This window comes from Papio anubis, chromosome 16 (genome assembly GCF_008728515.1).
Source record: "Papio anubis isolate 15944 chromosome 16, Panubis1.0, whole genome shotgun sequence".
Classification (NCBI taxonomy): domain Eukaryota; kingdom Metazoa; phylum Chordata; class Mammalia; order Primates; family Cercopithecidae; genus Papio; species Papio anubis.
The window spans coordinates 29257026-29281676 of record NC_044991.1 but is presented as its reverse complement, the minus strand read 5'-3'; the positions used below and the strand labels follow the sequence as shown (position 1 = coordinate 29281676).

At 53.9% G+C, this 24651-nt stretch overlaps 1 protein-coding gene across 1 annotated transcript in view; it reads right to left on the bottom strand.

Annotated features, from left to right (window-relative positions):
• Positions 1 to 24218, bottom strand: part of HIC2 (HIC ZBTB transcriptional repressor 2) — a 35412-nt gene extending 11194 nt beyond the window's left edge. The window contains exon 1 of the mRNA XM_003905266.4: positions 24013 to 24218. The gene's annotated coding sequence lies outside the window, so the exon portion shown is untranslated. The remainder of the gene's footprint in view (positions 1 to 24012) is intronic.
• Between the last annotated feature and the right edge of the window lie 433 nt (positions 24219 to 24651).

Here is a 24651-nt window from a genome sequence, read left to right as displayed (position 1 = left end):
GCAGAGCTGGACCAGCCACAGCAGCCCCACCCCCGCTTTGTTCACCCTCAAGGAACTTACAGTAAGGCAGCCCAAGGCCCAATCAGAGCCTACCCGGCCCAGCAAGTCCATTCTGTGGCAATAAAAACCTTGGGGACACACATATCCAACTGCTAAATAAGATTATCTGTGGGACTGGGATTATAAAAAAAAAACCATGGTATCTGCATGTTATGTTCATTTCTGTAATATTCAACATTTTTAAAAAGTATTACTTTTTTTTTTTTTCTGAAATGGAGTCTCATTCTGTCCCCCAGGCTGGAGTGCAGTGGCGTGATGTTGGCTCACTGCAAGCTCCGCCTTCCGGGTTCATGCCATTCTCCCAAGTAGCTGGGACTACAGGCGCCTGCCACCATGTCCGGCTAATTTTTTGTATTTTTAGTAGAGACAGGGTTTCCCCGTGTTAGTCAGGATGGTCTCGATCTTCTGACCTCGTGATCAGCCCACCTCGGCCTCCCCAAGTGTTGGGATTACAGGTATGAGCCACCGCGCCCGGCCAAAAATACAAAGGGCAGAAATGATGCAGAGACATGGATGAACCTCACAGTCATGGCACTGAGTGCAAGAAGCCTTTTGCGCGAGTACAGACTGCATGACTCCATTTACATTAAGTTCTAGAATAGGCAAAACGGACTGAGGGTAAAAACCACAGCAGGAGGGACAGGTGAGGACTGCCCAGGATGGGGCGAGGGACAAACGCCCACCACTGCCTGGCCCTGACAGACTATCCAGGATGAGGCATGAGGAACTCTTTGGGGTGAGGGCAGCTCTCTATCTTGCTGGGAGTCTGGGTTAAGGTAAATGAAAATACAATTTTAGGCACTTAATTGCATGTAAACTGTACTTCCAATGAAACCTCCAGACAGAGGCTTTCACAGGACATTCCCAGCTCAGAAGCTCAGCACGATACCCTGTTCCCTCCTGGAAACACCACCAGCTAACATTTACTGGGCACTGTTGTATGCCCTACCATGTGCTGTGTCACTGGACCCTCAGGGCCACCCAGGAGCCTGTGTGTTCTGTCCATGTGATGAGGTGGGACCCTCTCATCTTCACACAGCACAGCTGAGCCTGAAACCCAGCACTCACCCCGACCTCTCACCTCCCCACGAGGTAGGAAAACCTGGGGCTGAAAGTGTGGAGGGACATGTCATCTGCAGCCCTGGGCACAGGACACCCCCTTCTCACTAATGATTTCCAGACCACCCAGGGGATTAGTTCTCAATTTTCCAACTGGCACAGAGACCAAGGGCGATGGGGAAACAGCTTGGAAGGGCAAAGATGCCACAGCGGGAACAGGTTCCTGTCCCTCCCAGCTGCTCCCCAGCTGGGTGGCCCTCAGAGCATCTCCAGAGGGCAGTCAAAAGCCCCAGGCCAAGACCACCCTGCACTCTGGATCCCTCTACTCGCTCCCCAAATGCAGACCAGCCAAATAGCCAATGGGGATGGCAGAGGGCAGGGCACTGTGCACCCCTCACTGCCTCCTGACACTCGAAGCAGCCCCCCATTGGGGGACCCACTAGTCCATGATCCTATGCGAGGTCAGGCCACACCTGCCCACGTGTAGAGCCTCTGGTCAGTCCACGTGGCTGCAGGGGCCCATGGGGAGGCTGGAACAGGGTCACCTCAAGGCCTTTTTTCTAAGCACCCAGTAAAAGGCAGGAGAGTGTCCTCTGGTCAGCATCTTTCAAAGGCCAGAAGAGAGGAGGTTTTCAGATAAAAGTGATCCCTGCGGAGGCAGAAAGCAGAGAACTCCAGCCCCCAATCTGAGAGGCACTGCCCCAACCCAGCCTGGACACCCACCTTGCCTAGAGCCTTGGCCTCCAAGAAGCCAGGCATTCAGAATCGCTCCAGGTGCTGGGCCCCTACATGGCTCCTTCTGGAGGCCCTGCCTCTGGGAGACAGGAACACATCTCACGCCCACCTCCAGGCCCACAAGTGGGGGTCAAACTCAGGGTGTGGTCTCAGCTACATGATACCCGCCTTCAGTGTCTGGCTCCTACAGGCAGAACGTGCCCTCCTGGAGGCCAGCACGGGCACCCAGACTGAAACTTCTGGCTCACACCCAGCCAGGAGGGAGGCCTGGGGGAGAAGGGTGAAGACCAGGAAAGGGCGCCGCCCCAAGCAGGCCACCCCGCCTAGCCCTCCTAGGATCCTTCTCATCCACCTTCCTCCCCGGAAGCCATCTCTAACTTCCCCAGAAAGGGGCTTCCTGCATGAGGCCTGGAGCTATACTGGAGGACTGAGGAGAAGCTCCCTCCAGCCCACCCCCAAGGAGCAGCACCTTAACCACCTCCCAGCCTAAACAAAAGTAACAGTGAAATGGGAACCCTCCAGCTGACGCCAAGACAGCTGAGAGTGAGCAGGGCCGCCCACGGCCCGCCCAAGCTCCACTGTCAGGTGGGAGGGACAAGCATGCCAGGCTGAGAAGCCATGCTGGGCAGGGCAGGGCCACCAGGCAACTTCCACATCCCAGAGGTCTAAGTACATCTGACCAGGATCAGAGAGAGCCCCAGACTTGCTGCCACTCCTCCCAAACTTAAGTCTAAGGTCAGATCGGCCCTGGTCCCAGACCAACCCCCAACTTCAGGTGTGGCTGGGACAGATGCAGCTGCAAGGGGTGGCCCTGTGTGAGCTCAGCCTCTTCCCAGGGGCCCCTAAGCCATGGGAGAGACTGGAGGGCACAAGGCAGCCAGGCAGGAGGCAGCCAGGATCTAGAAGCGCCCCAAGGCCCAGCCCCTGGACAGACCAACCAACCCTGCACAGTCACAAGCCCAGGACTTTGTTCATCCTATCCCTATGGCCTGGAGTCCTCCCTGAGGAAGACTTGGTAAACAAGAGATAGCTCCAAGGGGCCAAGGCTGCACCTCGCCCACCGCCACAGCCCTGTATGAGATGGTAGCCCATGTGTGGGCAGGTCTGATCTCCTCAATCTTCCCACAGGCCCATTGAGCGGGGCGTTATCTCTGCAGTTTCAGATAAGAAATTAAAGGTTCTTGGGGGTTAAGCAACTTGCCCAGGGTCACAAGAGCATGTAGGTAGCAAAGTGAGGACTCAAAGCCTGACTCCAGAGCTGTAGTCTGACGACCCCACCCTAATGCAGGCAGGGCCAGGGATGCCACTCACACAGGGTTTCCAACTGCCAAGCTGCTTGGGGGAGTCACAGGAGGCACTGCCCTCCATGCACTGGTGTGCCAGGAGGAGGGACTCAGTCTGCACCTCCAGCCTCACTCCCCCACCCCCCCACCCCCCAGCACCACCTGCATATCCACAGCAGGGCCTCACCTGGGTGCATTCTCCCAAACTCACTGTGAGGGCATGGGGTCTGCCCAGCTCCTTCATCAGAAGTGACAAGGTGGGGCCCCAATCACGCAGCCTGCTTTGGAGGCCCAGGTGGAGCTTGCTGCTCCTCTGGGAACACCCCCACCCTCCATGACCTCCTTCCCTGTCCCTCCAGGCATGGGCTGGTGGTGGGTGGGGCTCACTGCTCTGGGCAAGCCCAGCCATGCAATCCAGCCTAGACCTGGATGCCAGCCAGCAGCTCCTGGCACTTCTCCCAGACCATCCTCCTGGAAAGCAACAGGCTCCACAAATGCCAGGAGCCCAGCTCTCTCCAATGCAGCTTCTACAAAATAAACACTCGGGTTCCACTCAACACACTGGTGATGCACCAATTGGGACCTGAGGCTGGCCTCCTCCTTCTCTGCTCCTCAGGCCAGCCCTGTGGCCTAGAGTGAGGAAGGTAGCATCCACCCCAGCCCAGTGACTTTCCCAAGCCTGTTCTGAAATGCCCACGGGTCCTACTGACAACCTTGTGCTGCCCACAGCAGGGCCGAGCCCTGCATGGTCCGAGCCACCCGCCCATGTGTACTGTCCCTTCTGAGAGATGAGGAAGCACAGGCTAACACTCCAGCACAAGGAAAAGGCTAGAATGGGCTGCTGAGAGGAGAGCTGGACCGAAGATGCCTCCAAACTGTACTTCCCCAGAAGCTACAGCCTTGGTCCCCTCGCTCTCATCACTTCCGGGTTTGAAGCCAGCAAGGAGTGAGGCCAGGAAGACCTTGGAGGCCTGCAGCTGACTTCCCCTGCTAGGGCTGGCACCAAGGAGGGCCTGGGGCCCTGGCACCATCTGGCTGAGAGTTCTGAGACAGGATATTGGAGAGAGGCAGGGGAACACTGCTTTAAGAAGCAGAATAGGCCGGGAGCGGTGGCTCAAACCTGTAATCCCAGCTCTTTGGGAGGCCGAGATCATGGATCATGAGGTCAGGAGATCGAGACCATCCTGGCTACAAATGGTGAAACCCCATCTCTACTAAAAAATACAAAAAACTAGCCGGGCGTAGGTGGCGGGCCTCTGGGTAGTCCCAGCTACCGTGAGGCCGAGGCAGGGACAAGGCAAACCCGGAGGCGGAGCTTGCAGTGAGCCGAGATCCAGCCACCCACTCCAGCCCAAAATGAGCCGCAGACCCGCCTCAAAAAAAAAAAAAAGCAGCAGCACAATAACAAAGTTAGGCATGGCCTGACCTCAGTACTTTGGGAGGTGCTGAGGCTGGCGGACATGAGGTCAGGAGTCATCTCCTGGCTGCACTGGGTCAAAACCCTGCCTTCTGTTAAAAATACAGTGTACCAAGTCATGGTAAGACGCCATTTGGGTCCCAGTTACTCGAGGGCTGAGGCAGGAGAATTGTTGGAACTCCGGGAGGTGGGAGCTTGCAGTGAGCCTGGGGACGACCATCACACTCCAGCCCGGGCATTGGTGAGCCTCAGACCTCTGCCCCTGTGCCAGCCAAGAACAACACCTAAGATTGTGATAGTTACTACGAATGCTGTGCTCACCTCCAAACTCCATCCCAACACCACCCTGCCTCCCAAGAGGGACCTGAGTGTGGGGGTAAAAGGTTCGCTGGCAGCCACAGAGCAGGAGCCCATGCAAGACCACTAGAGGATGTGCAGCTGCTGTTCCTAGTAGGTGAGGAAAAGGCAGGAATCTGGCAGCCACGTATGTCAAGAGGCAAAACGGGCCCTGTGCTGGTTTCTGCAGTCCTCTCCAGCCCGCTTCCCTGCTCTTCTTGCTCATTGGCCATGACCCAAGAAACAGCAGCAGCACCACCAGGGATCTTGTTAGAAATGCAGACGCTCAGGCTCCATCCAGCTCTAACCACCAGAACCCTGGGGGCTCAAACACACAGTCAAGTCTGAGAAGGGCTAGGTTAGAAGCTTTTTTTCCTTCTTTTTTTTTTGTTTTTTTTTTGTTTTTTTTGTTTTTTTTTTTTTGAGACAGAGTGTCGCTCTGTCACCCAGGCTGGAGTGCAGTGGCCAGATCTCAGCTCACTGCAAGCTCCGCCTCCCGGGTTCACGCCATTCTCCTGCCTCAGCCTCCCGAGTAGCTGGGACTACAGGCGCCTGCCACCTCGCCCGGCTAGTTTTTTGTATTTTTTAGTAGAGACGGGGTTTCACCGTGTTAGCCAGGATGGTCTCGATCTCCTGACCTCGTGATCCGCCCGCCTCGGCCTCCCAAAGTGCTGGGATTACAGGCTTGAGCCACCGCGCCCGGCCCCTTCTTTTGTTTTTACCTGGACACCACTGATTGGAAAGCTCTCCATGGCCTGAAAGCCAAGTACTCTGCAAGGAGTAAATGCTTAAGGGATGGGCATCAAGTGGAAGGAGAAGGCCCCCAAAACGAAGACACATGTCCCATGTACACAAGCTCACAGGCTGGTGAATACAAACGGTGGACCTAGAATGTGCCACACCAAGGCTAAGCTTGTTACCACAGGTACCAGAATGGTGACCATGCCAGAGGGTTCCACAAACTCTGATCAGAGAAGCAGGCATGAGTGGCAGACAGAGAACACAGCTCTGTGTGGCAGGGAAGGAGGACAAGCAATGGCAGCACAGCAGACCATAGGTGGAAATTCTACATGCAAGGCACTAAATGGGCGAGGAAAGCCTGGGCCGCCCAGGTGGAAGGCACTATCATGATCATCTCTCTCACCCCAGGGACACCTTAAAACGAGGTAACTGAGCCCCAAAGGGAAGCACCCAGCACAGCTGAGTCACAGAGCTGCAGCCATCCAGCCCACGGCTCCAGGAGAGACTCTCCAACTTCACAATTTCAAAATCAACCCTAGCAGCTAACAATTTCTTAATGCCAAGTAAAGACTAGAATTAGAAACAAACAGAAACCCTATCATCTTCTACCATCATTACTTCATAAAACAAAACATTTCAATGATTGAAGAGCAGGAAGAACTACTGGCAGTCCTGCACCTATGCAGTTCTCCAGGCCTGGCAAAAGCTCGGCAACTGGCATTAAGGAGCCGCTGCACTGTCTGTACACAATACCGCCTGACCCCCTGGGCTGGGACAAGAATGAGATGACATGCTGAAAGCGAATCCAAAATAACAAAAACACAAAAACTCAACAACAGACACTAAAGATGGGATTTTGATTAGCCAAACAAAGGCTAAAATAGTATCTCCCAGGGACAAAAGGGAAACGGGGATGTTTTTAAACAAGAACAGGACTGTTCCAGAAAGAATAAGAACGTCAAAGCCTATCAGGAAAAAGGTAACACCAAATGTTGGAAAGGCCTCCCAAGTAGCTGGGATTACAGAGAAGTGCAGTGCGCCATCACACCCAGATAACTTTTGTATTTTTCATAGAGATGGCATTTCACCGTATTGGCCAGGCTGGTCTCCAACTCCTGGCCTCAAGTGATCTGCCCACCTCAGCCTCCCCAAGTACTGGGATTATAGGCATGAGTCACTGCACCTGGCCAGAAAACTCACATGGTTTAGAAAACCCTTGGATGGTACAATCTAAAGCTGTGGGCCCAAGGCCCAGGGTGGTGGCCCACGCCTATAATCTCAGCACTTTGGGAGGCCAAGGTGGGTGGATCGCCTGAGGTCAGGAGTCTGAGACTAGCCTAGCAAACATGGTGAAACCCCGTCTCTACTAAAAATACAAAAATTAGTCGGGCGTGGTGGCAGGCTCCTGTAATCCCAGCTATTTGGGAGGCTGAGGCAGGAGAATCACTTGAACCCAGGAGGCGGATGTTGCAGGGAGCTGAGATTGCGCCACTGCACTCCAGCCTGGCGACAAGAGCAAGACTTCGTCTCTAAATAAATAATAAAGCAAGCAAGCAAGCTAGCCAGCTGTGGGCCCAAAAACTCACCCAAGGTATACGCCAACAAGAATGCACACGTATGCGCACCAAACAGGCAGGCACACTCATGAAGGCCCAACACTGGAAAACAACTCCTATGGCCACCCTGAGAAGGGGCAGCTGCAGGTGGAAGAGACTATGATCCAGCAGTGAACAGGACAGACATTTAGGTTGAACTGTATGAATTTACCTTTTAGGCGTAAAAACACAGCTGATTGCTGATAATTTCACATGATTTGACTTACAAACACCACAAATGAATCTCTCAAATATACTTGTGCGCAAAGATGCCACAGCCAAAAAGACAGTTACAGTTCTATTTGCATACATTCAAAAAAAGCAGGCAGCACTAATCATATGGGTGGGGGTTGAGAGTGACTAAAAGCTTCAGGATACATGAGGGGGCTTCCAGGGTTGTGTTTCTCACTCTGGATGCTCGTTACAAGGGCATATCATTTGTAAAGAACTCTTGGAGCTATGCACACTTCTTACATAGGACGTCCTTGAATTCAATACAGTGCACAGAAACCTTCAGAAGGGAAGCAGAGATCAACTTCATCCTGATCAGCAAGCAGACTCAGTCCAGGCAGCAACCTCTCCTGGACCCCCAACCAATAACAGCAACACAGGAAGCAGAACATTGGCAGGACAGCTGGCAATGCCACAATGTCCAGGATGGAGTGCCCATCCTAGAGGAGGGAGCTCACACAAGCCAGCCAGGAGCCCACGGGAAACAGAGAGACTACTGTAAATCCTTATGAGGAGCAGACTCATGTCTGCTATCTAAAAGATAAAAACCTGATAATGTTTTTAAGTTGTCCTAAGGTCCAATTGACTTTTTTTTTTTTTTTTTTGGAGACAGTTTTCCTCTTGTTGCCCAGGCTAGAGTGCGATGGCGCAATTTCGGCTCACTGCAACCTCCACCTCCCGGGTTCAAGCAATTCTTCTGCCTCAGCCTCCTGAGTAGCTGGGATTACAAGGGTGCACTACTACACCCGGCTAATTTTGTATTTTTAGTAGAGACGGGGTTTCTCCATGTTGGTCAGGCTGACCTGGAACTCCCAACCTCAGGTGATCCGCCCACCTCGGCCTCCTAAAGTGCTGGGATTACAGGCGTGAGCCACCACACCCAGCCCCAATTGACACTTCTTTTTTTTTTTTTTTGAGACGGAGTCTCGCTCTGTCGCCCAGGCTGGAGTGCAGTGGCCAGATCTCAGCTCACTGCAAGCTCCGCCTCCCGGGTTCCCGCTATTCTCCTGCCTCAGCCTCCCGAGTAGCTGGGACCACAGGCGCCGCCACCTCGCCCGGCTAATTTTTTGTGTTTTTAGTAGAGACGGGGTTTCGCTGTGTTAGCCAGGATGGTCTCGATCTCCTGACCTTGTGATCCGCCCGTCCTCCCAAAGTGCTGGGATTACAGGCTTGAGCCACCGCACCCGGCCCCCAATTGACACTTCTAAAGGAGAAGGGGTTCTGCAAATCCTGAAAGGCAACCCCAGGAGAAACAGGAAATTTGGGAGCACGGCAAGCGAGGTTCAAACAGGACACCAAATAATTCCCAGCAAAAACCTCCAGCAGGTCCTGGTGGCAGCCAGCTAGGGCAGGAGCCAGCTGGGCATATCAAAGGGAGGAAGCCAAGAAGAAAATGGGTGAGGCTCTCAGGGACTTAGGGTCAAAGGAAGCTGCTGGGGAGAAGGAAACAGCCCACTTGTTCCTTCATAGGTAATCAACACACAAACCCCCCATTGCCTCAAATGGCTCAGGAGCTACAGCCAACGATCAAGGATCAAGTTATTTTACTCCAAATAAGAAAAAAAAAAGTTGCCGGGCGCGGTGGCTCAAGCCTGTAATCCCAGCACTTTGGGAGGCCGAGGCGGGTGGATCACGAGGTCAGGAGATCGAGACTATCCTGGCTAACATGGTGAAACCCCGTCTCTACTAAAAATACAAAAAACTAGCCGGGCGTGGTGGCGGGCGCCTGTAGTCTCAGCTACTTGGGAGGCTGAGGCGGGAGAATGGCGTGAACCCGGGAGGCGGAGCTTGCAGTGAGCCGAGATCACGCCACTGCACTCCAGCCTGGGAGACACAGCGAGACTCCGTCTCAAAAAAAAAAAAAGAAAAAGAAAAAAAAAAGTTATACATTCGGTATCCATTGGAAGTTTTGTGATTTTTTGGAGACAGGGTCTTGCTCTGTCACCCAGGCTGGAGTGCAGTGGCACGATCATAGCTCACTGCAACCTCTAATTTCTGGGCTCAAGGGATCCTCCCGTCTCAGCCTTTTAAGTAGCCAGAACTAAAGGTGCATGCCACGATGCCTAGCCAATTTTTAAAATTTTCTGTAGACATGAGGTCTCACTATGTTTTCCAAGCTGGTCTCAAACTCCTGGGCTCAAGTGATCCTGCTGCCTCAGCCTTCCAAAATGTTGGGATTACAGGTGTAAGCCACTGTACCAGGCCTTAAAAAGCAATTTTTTACAGATAAAATTGGGCAATTGCTATGGAAAATATTACAATCTATGGCACTGTGCCTGAAAAGCCTCCAAGTGTGATACTTTATAGAGAAGGTCTATCCTGTCCAGTAGGTAACCTGAAAGTGTCTAGCAGAGAAGTGCCCAAGAACTCAAAGAATCAGAGAGGGATCCATTCAGACTTGGGGAGAAAAACGCTCACAAAGTTTCACTGCACTTCTAAACTGAGTCTCAGTGGTGCATTAAGGAACTGGATTTAGAGACAGATAACAAAATAAACTGGCACTTCTCTGCCTCAAGAAGCATAGCTTGGGGGTGAAAAGTCAGCTACTCAGAAGGCAGCAAAAACAAAACCCAGAAAACCACCCAAATGCTCACTGCCAGTAGGACAGGTGATTATGTGTGGATAGTGCCACCTTGAACACTGAAATGGAGAATGGGAACACAGGAACTGTTGCTCCTGGTGTCCCAAGAGTGCAGGGCACCCGGCTCCCAGCGAACTCAGCCAAAATCATTCGCAGTTTCAGGATCCAGACAAAGGTGGGAAACTGACAAAACCCAGCGGATGGCTGACCCACAATTCAGAAGACTGTTGGCTTCTAGAGGGAAGTGGGGATAAGCCAGGGAGAAGTGCATGGGCTGTCCCAGGAACTTGGGAGGCTATTTCCTACGTGGCCACGAGGGAACAACTGTGTCTCGCTCAGTGGGACACCCACGATTCAACCAATAGTGAGTTTACCACTACTTATCTCTCTGTTCTTTAAGACTGTGCACACACAGACATACATGTAATTTACCATTTTTAGTTTGTTTGTTTTGAGTCTTGCTCTGTTGCCCAGGCTGGAGTGCAGTGGTGCAATCTCAGTTCACTGAGACCTCTGCTGCCTGGGTTCAAGGGATTGTCCTGCCTCAGCCTCTTGAGTAGCTGGGATTACAGGCACCTGTCACCACACCCAGCTAATTTTTGTAGTAGATACGGGGTTTCACCATCTTGGCCAGGCTGGTCTTGAACTCCTGACATCGTGATCCACCTGCCTCGGCCTCCCAAAGTGCTGGGATTACAAGCATGAGCCACCGTGCCCGGCCTATTTCCACCTCTGTAAATAACTTCTTAGAGTTCAATGGCTAAGTCTACTAAGGAAGCTGAGCCTGCTCTGTGTGGAAGTCTCAAAAGAAAGGAACGTCGGGTGCGGTGGTTCATGCCTCTAATCTGAGCACTCTGGGAGGCTGAGGCAGGAGGCTCGCTTGAGTCCAGGTGTTCAAGACCAGACTGGGCAACAGGGCGAGACCCTGTCTCATTGAAAAAAAAAAAAAAAAAAAGAGAGAGAGAGAAAAGAAAGAGGAAAAAAAAAAAGAGGAAAGAGACCTTCCTGGTACAGGGAGGAGCTAAATCCCAATCCACAGAGAAGCCAAGAGGCTAAAGCTGAAGTGCACTCACAGAGCACCCGCCTTTCACCACCTGAGAGGTCACCTGGTCTACAGCCATCAAACGCAGCAGGGCCACACACTTGGGCAGCTATAACAATGCACAAATGAGGGCTTTGGCGGGCTCAGTTCCCACAAGAGATAACCCAGAAAATATCACCCTGTCCTAATCATACAAAGCAAAAGAACCTGGGGCCTCCACACCTGAGGTGGCAGGCAACTCAACAGAAGTTGTCCAGGAGGGAGAAATCCCAGGAAACCTCCCAAGGTCTACAGGGGAAAGAAGGGCAGAATCAGAGCCACTCTAAGTGAAAATATCAGCATCTAGAACACAATCACCCCTCTGCAACCCCTCCAGCCAACCCTCGCCTAGTCCCTGTACCCTCCAATTCAGAGTCCAATAACCCTGAGTTATCTTTCTCAAACACCCATCTCATCAAGCAACTCCCCTGCTTAAAGCTTTCAATGGGCCAGGCGTGGTATCTCACGCCTATAATCCCAGCACTTGGGGAAGCTGAGGCGGGCAGATCACCTGAGGTCTGGAGTTCGAGCCCAGCCTGACCAACATGGAGAAACCCCATCTCTACTAAAAATACAAAATTAGCTGAGCATGGTGGCACACGCCCATAATCCCAGCTACTCGGGAGGCTGAGGCAGGAGAATCACTTGAACCCGGGAAGTGGAAGTTGCAGTGAGCTGAGATCGCGTCATTGCACTCTAGCCTGGGCAATGAGAGCAAAACTATCTCAAAAAAAAACCACAAAGCTTTCAATAAATTTCTGATGCCTGGGATAAAGTCCATGCTCAGGCCTGGCAAGCAAAGCACTTCCCATAGGGGTATCAAGCCCACCTCACCCCTTCCACAGACACACCTGAGAGCTCCTGCAGGCTGTGCCCTACTCCGGGAGGAGCCTGCCCCCACACGACTCCCTCCTCAGTGAAGCCAGAACTGCCTGTTGTCTCCCAGCTCCCAACGTCAGCACCAGCTGCCAAGCCGCTTCCCTCCTGTCTACCCCCGACCACCCCACAGACCAGTACCCAAAGTTAGACCCTTTGTCCCAAGCAGCCACAGCACCAGGCATGTAGCAGGCACTCATAAACATTCATTAGGTGAGCAAATGCTGGTCAGAGCCAAGGCTGAGAAGAGATAGAGTGAAACAATATGTGAAAGATACAGAGGCACGTGGTGAAGAGGGAAATGCCTAGCACCCTCCTTGCCACTGGTTCTAAAATTGTGTTGTTTACATTCTTAAATTAGTCAGAACTCCTAAAGAGCATCTGCTTATGTGGCTTCTATGTTACTGCTTTGTGGAGTTTTTTCTGAGACAGGGTCCTGCTCTGTCACCCGGGCTGAAGCGCAGTGGTACAATCATAGCTCACTGCAACCTCGAGCTCCTGGCCTCAAGCCATTCTGCAGCCTCAGCCTCCCAAAGTGCTGGGATTACAGGTGTGAGTCACCGCATCCGGGCTGTTGCAGTATTTGATGTTACCATGTATTACAGTAGTGACCCCTTATTCAGTTTCACTTTCCTCAGCTTGTTATCCTTGGTCAACTGCGGGTAGAAAATAGGTGAGTATTAAATATGTTAAAGGAAAGAGCATATCCGGCAAGGCACGGTGGCTCACACCTGTTACCCCCCAGCACTTTGGGAGGCCGAGGCGGGCGGATCGCCTGAGGTCGGGAGTTCAAGACCAGCCTGACCAACTAAAAATACAAAATTGGCCAGGCGTGGTGGCACATACCTATAATCCCAGCTACTAGGGAGGCTGAGGCAAGAGAATCGCTTGAACCTGGGAAGGGGAGGTTGCAGCGAGCCAAGATCGTGTCATTGCACTCCAGCCTGGGCAACAACAGTGAAACTCCGTCTCAAAAAAAAAAAAAAGGGAAAAAGCATATCCACATAACTTTTATAACATATTGTTATAACTGTCCTATTTTACTATTTCCTCACTATGCTTAATTCATGAATTAAATTTTAGCACAGGCACGTATGTATAGAAAAAACATCACATATAGGGTTCAGCACTACCCATGGTTCCAGGCCTCCGATGGAGGTTTTGGAACATACCCCCACAGGTAAAGAGAGACTACTTTACACATCACTGTTCTACTTACTGCATTAGAAAAGCAAATATTTTTTTAAAAGGCTGAGCACAGTGGCTCACGCTTGTAATCCCAGTACTTTGGGAGGCCAAGGTGGGTGGATACCTGAGGTCAGGAGTTCGAGACCAGCCTGGCCAACATGGTGAAACACCATCTCTACTAAAAATACAAAAAATTAGCCAGGCATGGTGACGGATGCCTGTAATCTCAGCAACTTGGGAGGCTGAAGCAGGAGAAAGGTTTTACCCCAGGGGAGGGTTGGGGGGTGGAGGCTGCAGTGAGCTGAGATCGTGCCATTGCACTCCAGCTTGGGCAACAACAGCGAAACTCTGTCTTTAAAAAAAAAAAAAAAAAAAAGGCCGGACACAGTGGCTCACGCCTGTAATCCTAGCACTTTGGGAGGCCGAGGTGGGTGGATCACCGAGACCAGCCTGGCCAACAAGGTGAAATATAAAAACTAGCCAAATGTGTTGGTGCGCACCTCTAATCCCAGCTATTGGTGAGGCTGAGGCAGCAGAATCACTTGATCCTAGGGAAGCGGAGACTGCAGTGAGCTGAGATCATGCCACTGCACTCCAGCCTGGGCAACAAGAGCAAAACTTCCTCTCAAAAAAAAAAAAAAAAATAGACCGAGCACTGTGGCTCACGCTTGTAATCCTAGCACTTTGGGAGGCTGAGGCGGGCGGATCACGAGGTCAGGAGATCGAGACCATCCTGGCTAACACGGATGTCTCTACCAAAAATACAAAAAATTAGCCAGGTGTGGTGGCGGGCGCCTGTAGTCCCCACCCTTGTAGTCCTGTAGTCCTACTCAGGAGGCTGAGGCAGGAGAACCGCGTGAACCTGGGAGGCGGAGCTTGCAGTGAACCGAGATCATGCCACTGCACTCCAGCCTGGGTAAGAGAGAGAGAGAGACTCCATCTCAAAAAATACATAAATAAATAAATTAAAATTTTAAAAAATACAAAAATTAGCTGGGCGTGGTAACAGGTGCCTGTAATCCCAGCTACTCAGGAGGCTGAGGCAGGAGAATCCCTTGAACCCAGGAGGCAGAGGTTGCAGTGAGGTGAGATCGCACCACTGCACTCCAGCCTGGGTGAGAGTGAGACTATCTAAACAACAACAACAAAAAGAATCCACACCATCCTGGCCAACAGGTGAAACCCCATCTCTACTAAAAAAAAATATATATACATATACAAAAACTAGCTGGGTGTGGTGGCGTGCACCTGTAGCTACTCGGGAGGCTGAGGCAGGAGAATCACTTGAACCCAGGAGGTGGGGGTTGCAGTGAGCAGAGATAATGCCACTGTACTATAGCTTGGTGACACAGCAAGACTCCACCTCAAAAAAAAAAAAAGGATAGCATTGCTTCACACTTTTATAAATCTCTTTAATGTCTGGTCTAACAGAAGTAGCTGGATTCTATCTCCTGCATTCAGTCTGTTAGGATATGTGGTTTTGATTAAAGTCTTTAAACAGCCTTACACAGAAAAAAAGAAGGAGTATTTTAATAACTTTTTCAGAAAACCATGTGTCTATTCTTCATTGATATTACACTAAAGCTTGACAAATGAGTTTCTTTAAAGTTGCTATGGGCCAGGCGCAGTGGCTCCCACCTGTAATCCCACACTTTGGGGGACCGAGGCAGGCGGATCACCTGAGGTCAGGAGTTTGAGACCAGCCTGGCCAATGTGGTGAAACCCCGTCTCTACTAAAAATACAACAATTAGCCAGGTGTGGTGGCAGATGCCTTTAATCCCAGCTACTCGGGAGGCTGAGGCAGAACTGTGCCACTGTACTCCAGCCTGGGCAACAGAGCAAGACTCCGTTTCAAGGAAAAAACAAAAGTTGCTATGTAGGCCAGGTGCGGTGGCTCACGTCTGTAATCCCAGCACTTTGGGAGGCCAAGGCAGGCGATCACAAGGTCAGGAGCTCGAGACCAGCCTGCCCAATATGGAGAAGCCCAGTCTCTACTAAAAATACAAAAATTAGCCAGGCATGTTGGCAAGAACCTATAATCTCAGCTACTTCGGAGGGTGAGGCAGTAGAATTGCTTGTACCCGGGAAGCAGAGGTTGCAGTGAGCCAAGATTGTGCCACTGCACTCCAGCCTGGGCAAGAGAGACTCCATCTCAAAAAAAACAAAGTTGCTATGTAGGCTGGGCGCAGTGGCTCAACACCTGTAATCCCAACACTTTAGGAGGTCATGGTAGGAGGATTGGCTGAGCCTAGGAGTTCAAGATCAGGGAGACCCCACCTCTAAAAACAAAAAAATTAGCTGGGTGTGGACATGACTGTGGTCCTAACTACTCGGGAGGCTTATGCAGGAGGATGATTTGAGCCCAGAAGGTGAGGCTGCACTAAGCCGTGATTACATCATCACTGCACTCCAGCCTAGGCAACTGAGGGAGACCCTATCACCAAAAAAAACAGAAAGAACAAAAAAAACTTTTTAAAGCCTCATGCCGGGCATGGTGGCTAATGCCTGTAATCCCAGCACTTTGGGAGGCCAGGAAGGGCGGATCACCTGAGATCAGAAGTTCAAGACCAGTCTGGCCAAGAAGGCGAAACCCAGACTCTATTAAAAATAGAAAAAATTAACCAGGCACGGTGGTGGGTGCCTGTAATCCCGGCTACTCGGGAGGCTGAGGCACGAGCATGACTTGAACCCGGGAGGTGGAGGTTGCAGCGAACTGAGATCATACCACTGCACTCCAGCCTAGGCAACAGCAAGACTCCATCTCAAAAAATGCCTCATGTATCCTTCCTATTTCATCACATAGAAAAGTAAAAAGATGGCCGGGCGCGGTGGCTCAAGCCTGTAATCCCAGCACTTTGGGAGGCCGAGGCGGGCGGATCACAAGGTCAGGAGATCGAGACCATCCTGGCTAACATGGTGAAACCCCGTCTCTACTAAAAATACAAAAAAACTAGCCGGGCGTGGTGGCGGGCGCCTGTAGTCCCAGCTACTCGGAGGCTGAGGCAGGAGAATGGCCTGAACCTGGGAGGCGGAGCTTGCAGTGAGCCGAGATCACGCCACTGCACTCCAGCCTGGGTGACACAGCGCCAGACTCCGTCTCAAAAAAAAAAAAAAAAAGAAAAAAGAAAAGTAAAAAGATGTGTAATTAAAGGTCTAGATTTAATACTCAGTCATCTGTACTGCCTCCCCTGGACATGTGTAGAACTGGTGGGTCTCAGCCCCCAGTGCTGGCTGACAGTGGGGAACACAACTCTGGCAGTGCAAGTGTCCACCCAGGGCAGGGGCCAGCGACTTTTTTTTTTTTTTTGAGATGGGAGTCTCGCTCTGTCACCCAGGCTGGAGTGCAGTGGCAAAATCTTGGCTCTCTGCAATCTCTGCCTCCCAGGTTCAAGTCATTCTCCTGCCTCAGCCTCCTGTGTAGCTGGGACTACAGGCATGTGCCACCACATGTGGCTAATTTTTGTTTTTAGGAGAGGAAGGGTTTCACCATATTGGCCAGGCTGGTCTGGAACTCCGGTCCTCAGATGATCCACCCGCCTTGGCCTTCCAAAGTGCTGGGACTACAGGCGTGAGCACCCCATCCGACCTCGTAACTTTTAAATATACTGAAAAAGGTATTGGGGATCCCCAGGGTCTGCAAACAACTTTGAGTCTAACAACTCATTTATAGACAAGGAGAATGAGGCCTGGAGAGGTTAAGAGACTGGCCCACAGAGGAAGCAGGAGTCATCTTTCCACAAAACTGAAGTTCCCCAAAAGCTGAAATCTTGGACAAGGGGCCTACTGCCAAACCTGAGAGTAACAAATTTCAGCAAATAAAAGGAAGTGACATTTCCAATGGCATCCTCGAATACTCCAAGAGGCAGTGCTGGCAGAATCCATCAATAGGCCTCCAGAGGCCTGCTACTAAGCCAGAAACGCTGCTGAGCGCGGCACTGCCCCTGCAAGCAGAGGGGGTCAGTGGGGGAGGGGTGCTACCAGGAAGCAAGATGTGCATGCTGCCTGCTGGGGGCATGAAGTCAAAGTCCCCTCCTGCCCAAAGCGGCTAAGCCAGCCCTGCTGCCTTATCAGCATCAACACATGCCTGGAATGTGAGACTTTGGCAACAACCCTCTCCCTTCGGCCAGCACGGGGCTGACGCCTGGTCCCTGGGATCTGGTTCAGTCAGAGGACAACCACCTTGAAGCACCAGAACCCGCACCCCCAGTCCATCTACCAGAAGACAACCTACCAAGAGTCACCCAGAGGAGCTACCCTGCCTGCGTCCCCACACCACCAAGGGCACCCCGTTTGTCCACACTCAAAGAATCTCAAGAGCTCAGCTCTGGTCCCTGCAACGTCCAGACCATCCCCCACATGGCTCTCCTGGAGGTGTTCGGCAAAGGCACAGGATGCCGTGGGGCAGAAGATTCCCACATACCAGACAGTAAGGAGCTGCGTGTGACTGGAAAGATGAGGACGACCCAGAGAATGCTCTCTGGCCCCTGGTCCTTGGGGAGGAGCAGGGGACCTGCAGGGGACCACCTTCCCACTCTGGGAGCCAGACTCCCTGGCTTTGTCAAGCGCAGCCATCCCACTACCCCATTCAAAATGAAAATCTCAGCTGCCCTCCAGCCCAAGCACTGCGCAGAGTAAGGAGTCCTCACTCACAAATGTGTCCGAGGCTTTCACACACTTCACCTGGAGCTCCTCCACTCACTCTCTAGACGTATGACTCTCTTTAACTTCTCTGAGCCACTTGTACAACGAGGACTGACAAAATGATGAGGACCACACTGGTGTGTTCTGATAACTGAATCGGGTGTAAAATGTCCACTGCCAGGCTGAGCCCAGGAACGAGCCCAGGATGAGTGCTTACCTCTTCACCACTACCTTTCTGGCCTTCTGTCGGAACTCCGTGGGGACCATCCTCCTCCCATCTTCCAAGCCAAGTTCCCTGGTACCAGCCAGACAGAAACTATAACAGCAGCTGCTTCCACAAAGGGGAAGGGCCATGGGGTTCCAGAAAGGGCTGCAGTGAAGGGGCACAAGACCTAGGGCAGGAATCCATCCCCAGATCACTCACTCAGGACAGGACTACCTAGGCCCAGCTACCAAGATGTGCACCACCCCTTCCTTCTCAGCTCCTTTTCCCATCTCCTCTCTTGCCCCTGGCCAGGTTGCTGTCCCTTCTCTAAAGGGCAAGACTTCCTACCCAGGATGCTGATCAGAACCACACCCAGGGGCCTTACCTGTCCCCTCACATGATAGGCTGCTCCTAGCTGGCAGGAGCTGTCTTATAGCCTCTCTCCCTCAAATACAAACAAAACCCCAGAACAACCCATTGTTCCGTTCCAACAAAGGGGGCCAGACCCAGCCAGGCCCTACCTAAAGCTCTGCCTCCTGTCCCGTCCCCTCCACCTTCAGTCCCCTCCCACTCTTCCTTCTCTGCCCCTATTAGTGGCCTCATATACCTTCCTCATATAACACAGCCCAGGAAACCAACCTCAGGGACAAACCTCTTCCAGGGAGAACGAGGCAGAGGTCCCAGGAGTCCCAGGGGCTCCCATTATTGGCCACGTCTGCTCAACCCAAACTGCACTATGTGAGGCCCCACCAGACTACATACAGGCCAACAAGAGCCCAAGAATGCAGCCAGGAAAGCAGGCCAGGCAGACTCCAAAAGCCCATGCTACAGGGTTAGTAGGACCCACCTCCAGAGGACCTCCCAGGAGAAGCCCCCATTGCACAAGGTCTAGGTTCTTCCTGCTGTTCACCCTTTGTGCCCAGTAACTACCCAAGAATCGGCATGACTGATTCTACCAATTCATTCACTGGATAACTGCTGACCCCACCAGGTCCTCGGAGAAAAGCAGTTAGTGAGCACCACAGGTAAAAGCACGGGCTGCTCGGGCTACTCATCCTTCTGCCTGTGGATTCTATTATCAACAAAGATGCATCACCTGCTAGAGAAGCGGTTCTCAAACTCTGCTGCACACCAGGTTCACTTCAAAAGCTTCAGGAAAAGCTAGTGCCTTGGGCCCACCCCAGAGACAGGTATAGCCCAAGGTGAGAACCAGGGCACCAGCAGGCAGGCCTCTGCCAGGCAGCATGAGCAACAGCAAGTGCTGGGTGAATGTGCAGCCTGCACTCATCACCCAGAAAAGCCCCACTGTGTCCACACAAGGACAAGTCACCAAAGTCCCAGGCCCCACTCTCCCTTACTTTGTGAATGAGAGGTCACCAACAGCTTACCATCTCCCGAGTGCTGCAGCCTCACCTCCCGCACTGCAGCAGGGGTGAGAGGGCTGCAAAGGCCATGCAACAGATCCTCCCCCTCAAAGGGGCTCAGGCCTCAGTGTGGTAATGGGAGCGGCCCCTTCCCACACTTGCCAGAGAGAACCCACCCACCCAGAGGAATGAAGCTGAAGCCCAAGCCGCAGGGCAACAGCCCAGGACGGCAGGGGACAAGTCTGTACAGCAGCCACACCCCTGCCAGAGCCAGGAGCTCTTCCATTTCCACAGCAGGCCAGCTCTCATCTGGAAGCACCCACCTAACCAAACCCAATCCCTGCCTTCTTTTAGTCACACTGGGAACTGCCACGGGAAGGCTGGGGACTCCACACACTCCCTCCTCACCACACCCCGTGTATGATCACCCCTAAACAGAGAACATGCACCTAAGATCCTACGATGCGCCGCCCACCTCACAAAAAACAGCTGCCTCTAGGTTAGAGGGACCTGGCTGACCCATCCCTGTTCCCTCTCACCATCAGAAGAACCCCCAAGTCCCCCTGTTCTAACACCGAGGCTGCACTCCCACTCTCCACCCACTAACATTACCACAAAAAGAAGAAAGAAAGAAAGAAAAGAAAAGAAAAGAAAAGAAAGAAAGAGGAAAATAGAATAGTCAGAAGGAGGGCCTCCCCAAAGCCTGGCCACCTTCCCGAGGGTCCCAAGCAGTTTCTTATGGTCCCTCTCCCCACTCAGTGCTGCCACACCCCTCTCAGGCAGTCTGGCCCTTCCCTCCTGAACTGTGGCGGGCTGGAACCAGCTCCCAGCCTTCCCTCCCTTATCAAGCTCACTGGGGGCCCACACATAGCTCCCACCCCCACCAGCTTTTCTTGCTTTGCCACTCCCAGCTAAAACTGGGCTCAAGGCAAGCAAGCCTGCAGTCCCTCAGTCCCTCGGGGCCCAGTCCCTCCTCAGAGCCCTCCCCCAGCCCAGGTCCCTAACCCTTAGGGCAAGGCCCCTCCCAGCAGGAAGGGAACCCTGGCGGTGCCAGGCAGAGTCAAACTGGAAGGGCTGGTTCAGAAGCCCCTAAATGGGAGCCAGGACCTCTCTTAGGGAGGGGGCTTTCAGCCCCACTCCTCCCTAGTGGGATCTCAAATCTCTCCAGACACCACACTATATGGGCCTCCACAGGCGGTGGAATCAACGGCACTTACCCTCCAGCCCCCAAGCAAGCTACTGAACTTCCAAAAGCAGCTCCTTCACTCCTCTAGAGGACACCAGACCGCGTGCTGAACTGCAAGCGCCTCTATCACCCCACCCAGGCAAGTCTGTGAGCGCCAGAAAGCAGGGGCCAACACGATTTGGTCTAAACCAAGGGGGCCAGGCACTGAGTTTGTGCTCAGAAAATGTGGCGGAATGAATAAAAAGCTCGAAAAAGAGCCGCATACATGCCTGGCTGGCAGTGGGGTCTCCCAAGCGGGCTTCCCAACTCACACAGTATCTGTGGGTCCGCGTCCTCAGTGCTCTCCAGCTGTCTCCTCTGCCACCCTCTACCCTACCACTGCCTTTTAAAACCCAGCAGCAGTCACTTCCTGGTTAAAACCCCTCCCCTCCAGGCCAACCCAACCCACATGGCATCCAGGGCTCTCAGCCAGCCCACAGCAGGCTCCTCCCACACCACCGCTATGCCCTCTGCGCTCCGCTAGATGCCAGTCCTTATCACCCCATCTTATAATCATTTGTTGAGTGTCTAACTTCCCTAGGCTGAGCTCCAGAAAACAGTGATACATGAATGTAAACTCAAGTTCTGTTCCCATTGTAGAAACGAGGCAGGAGAGTCAATCACTGCCCAAGGTCACAACGGGAGTAAATGGCAGAGCCAGCAATGCACTACAGACTTTGCGACCAAGTCCAGTTCCCCTCTCACTGCCCCACAGGAGTCCCTCCTCGGCCAGGCTCAGAGGAGACAACAGGGGAGGAACTTAATTTGTTCTTTCTTCCCGTGGTGAAAGCTGCCTCCCAGGCCAGCAAGAGCAGCCCAGGAAGAAGCACCCCACTCTCCCAGGGATCAGGTACTGGGGGCAGCAGGCAAGACAAGGTATGGGGTGGGGCTGACTGCTCAAGGCCAACAGACCATGCAATAAGGTTGGAACCACAAGTCCCCTGGGTAAACTGAACTTTATTCCTTCCTCACGGCTCTCTCTCTCCAGAACTGCCCCGCCAGCTCTTCTCCAGGGGCTAGCTGCTGATTAGATGGCACTTCCCCCACCCCTCAGATCTGACCCCGCAAACAATAAGGACTCGAGGAAGGCAGCAGGCTATCAGCTCAATAATGCAAAACCCTGTTGCTCCTCGTCCACAACAGCTGACTTCAAGTGGACGGGAGGCTGCGCTTATTAACAAAATGAGAAATCTGATCTACGGAAAGAAAACACTACGTGAGGATTAATCCAGGACTGCAGCTTGTAGAGAAGGCTGGGCTGCTGGCCAAGACCGAGGATCGAGGATGGGATCGTGCCTACCTGTCCCCAGAGCAGGTATCATGCAGCACAACAGGACTCATCAGGACTCATCACCCCTGCCCCACCTGCGCCTTCTCTTCTCCTTCCAGCAACTTCACAATCATTTCGGTTTTGCTTTAATTAAAGGCCTGACTCCCTCGGGCTTCTTCTTCCTCTACACAGAGCCAGCAACCAGAGGGAGATTTTTCTTTTCAGGAATCGGTCGTAAAACCTCAGTGACTAATCTACAAGTTCCAACAACTGGCAGAAAAACACCGCAGGGAGAGGTTGCTGGGCACACAGCAGCACTCAGAGCCAACTGGCCAGAAAAGCTGGGCTACAGGCACTCTACAACCTCCCTCCCCCAACCCGACACTGGCCTGCCGACCCACCTGAGAGCTCTGACCTCCGAAGGCAGGCAGCTGGGGAGCCTCTTCCCAGCCTTCCAAGTCTATTGCTTGTCCTGTGGGACCTAGAGATCTTCACAATCTCAATGGCACAAGACGGAACGTTCACTTCCAGGCAACAATTCTGGGCCACAGGACTCAGTTCAGCCCCCAAGCATCAGACTCCCAGCCCTATTCTTGGTGTTCAGAACTCACTAAACCAGCAGTCTCGCCACACAGTTTTGTCTCCAGAGGCCAGCTCATCTGTTTTTCAGACTACTACAGCAACCCTGCTCCACCAAGCATGCACACTCTCCTTGCCACAGGGCTCCAGACCAACCACATGGCCTGCGCTCCTGAAAATGTCTGCTTGAAGGCCCAGGGAGTCCAGACACTGGCAGATGAGAATGGAGGGAAAGAAGCAAAGCCAGAAACCAGGAAGCAATAAATGCTAGACCCAGAAAGGCCTTAGGTTTGAGTGACCCAGCTCCATCCCTTCATCCTGGATCCTTAGAGGACAGCCTCGAGTTCACCCTAGGAGCTCCCAAGGCCCCTCCACTACCTGCCAGCTCTCCGACAGCACAAGAGACACAGCAATCCCCACATCAGTCAACAACCCACCGCCACAGGATTCCTATGGGCAAGGCTCTGCCCCTCCCCCCAGCACATATGTCAGAGGGGTGGCTTCCCTGGGTTACACCCCTCCTGCTGCTGGGGGAGTGGGGGGTCGGGAACATAGCTTTCCAGATGTGCTTGGCAACTCCTACTAGAAAAGACTAGGGGTGCAGGGGATAGAAGACATGGATAAATAACTTTAACACCGCTCCAACCCATCCGGCTCAGCATTGGGCTCCCTTACACAGGCAGTCCCAGGCAGTTCTGGGTGGGGCCGTTGGGAGCATTATCTGGCCTCATTCCCTCCTCGCCGCAAGTCACTGCCCCCCAGGGAGAGGCATTCCCCCCCACCACGCACACACCCAGGCCTGTGTGAATATGAACCATCTTGGAAGATAAACACAGAGTGACAAGCTGGGGCCCCTCAGCCCCCTCCCTCAGCCAGCCGGTCCCTTCCCCCTGCCAGCCGACCCCCTCCCCCAAGCCCATCTCTCTTCCTGCCAAGCGGCTGCCTACAGGAGAGGTCTGGGGGCAGGGCAGCGAGCCCACCAGACGCAGAGCCTGGCCCTCTGGGAGCGGCCCCTCCAGGCCCGCCCCTGCCCCTGCCGTGGCCAGTCTTCCCGCGGGGAGGAGGCAAGAAGAGAGGAGACCGCAGACAGTGCAAGACCGCAGTTCTGGAAATCGCAAAATCCTCCAGCGAGGGGGCGGCCGCGGGCGCAGGGCCGTTTGCATAATGGGAGCCCTCCCGCCTGTCAGGCAGCGCAGCTCGCCCGACGCTGTTCGGATTAGATTGCTAATGAAAAGGCACAAAGAGCCGGCGCCCGCTCGCCCGCCGACCCCCGCTCCGCAGACCCGCGCCTCCTGGGCCTGGCGCGGCCCCGTGGGCTTTGTGCCCCGGGTGCCCCACCGCCCGCGCCCCTCTGGGCATCTGGCCCACAAAGCCCGGGCCTGCCAGGGGTCCCGCGTGCGCCCCCGCCCAGGCCAGCCAGACGCTAGCGCGTCCCCCACGCGCGCAGTCCCACGTCGCCCGGGCGCGCCGCCCTCTCCGGGACGCACCCGGCCCGGCCCCGCGCCCGCGCCCCGCGCCCCCCGCCCCCCAAGGCCGCCCCTCACCTCGTGTGCGTCGGCGGCGGCGCTCCGCCCGCCGGCCGGCCGGCCCTACCAGCGGCCCTTGTCCTCAGCGCCCGGCTCGCGCCGCACGCGTCCGCCCCGTCCGTCTGCCGCCGGCTCGGCTCGGCTCCCCGCCCAGCGCGCCCCGAGCGCCGCTCACAGCCGCCCGCCCAGCGCCATCTTGGAAGCTTGTGACGTCGGCGCCGCCCGCTCACCCCTGACCCACATCTGAATGGGCGAGCAGCGGGGCGGGGCCAAGGGGCGCTAGGGGGCGGGGCCTGCGAACCGGGGCGGGGCCTGCGGGGGCGGGGCCGGCGCCGGCGCCGGCAAGCGGTCCGAGTACTAGGCGGGGCGGGCTGCCGGGGTCCGGCGCCGTGGGGGAGGGGAGCGCGGGAGGAGCCGGGGACCCAGACCCCGGACATCTAACCGGATCCCGACCTCAAGCGCCAGGGCAGGACCGCGACCTCACCCCCGAAGTACCCGGACCGCATACCCGCCCCCGGGACAGGGACGCTGGCCCCCCCTCCACAGGCTGACGCCCACCCCCTCAAACTCAGATGGACTTACTCCCTTTTAGCCCTACCCTGACCCCTAGGAGCCCCGAATTAGGGACCTCTGTCGGCCTACGCGTCTCCTCCCCGA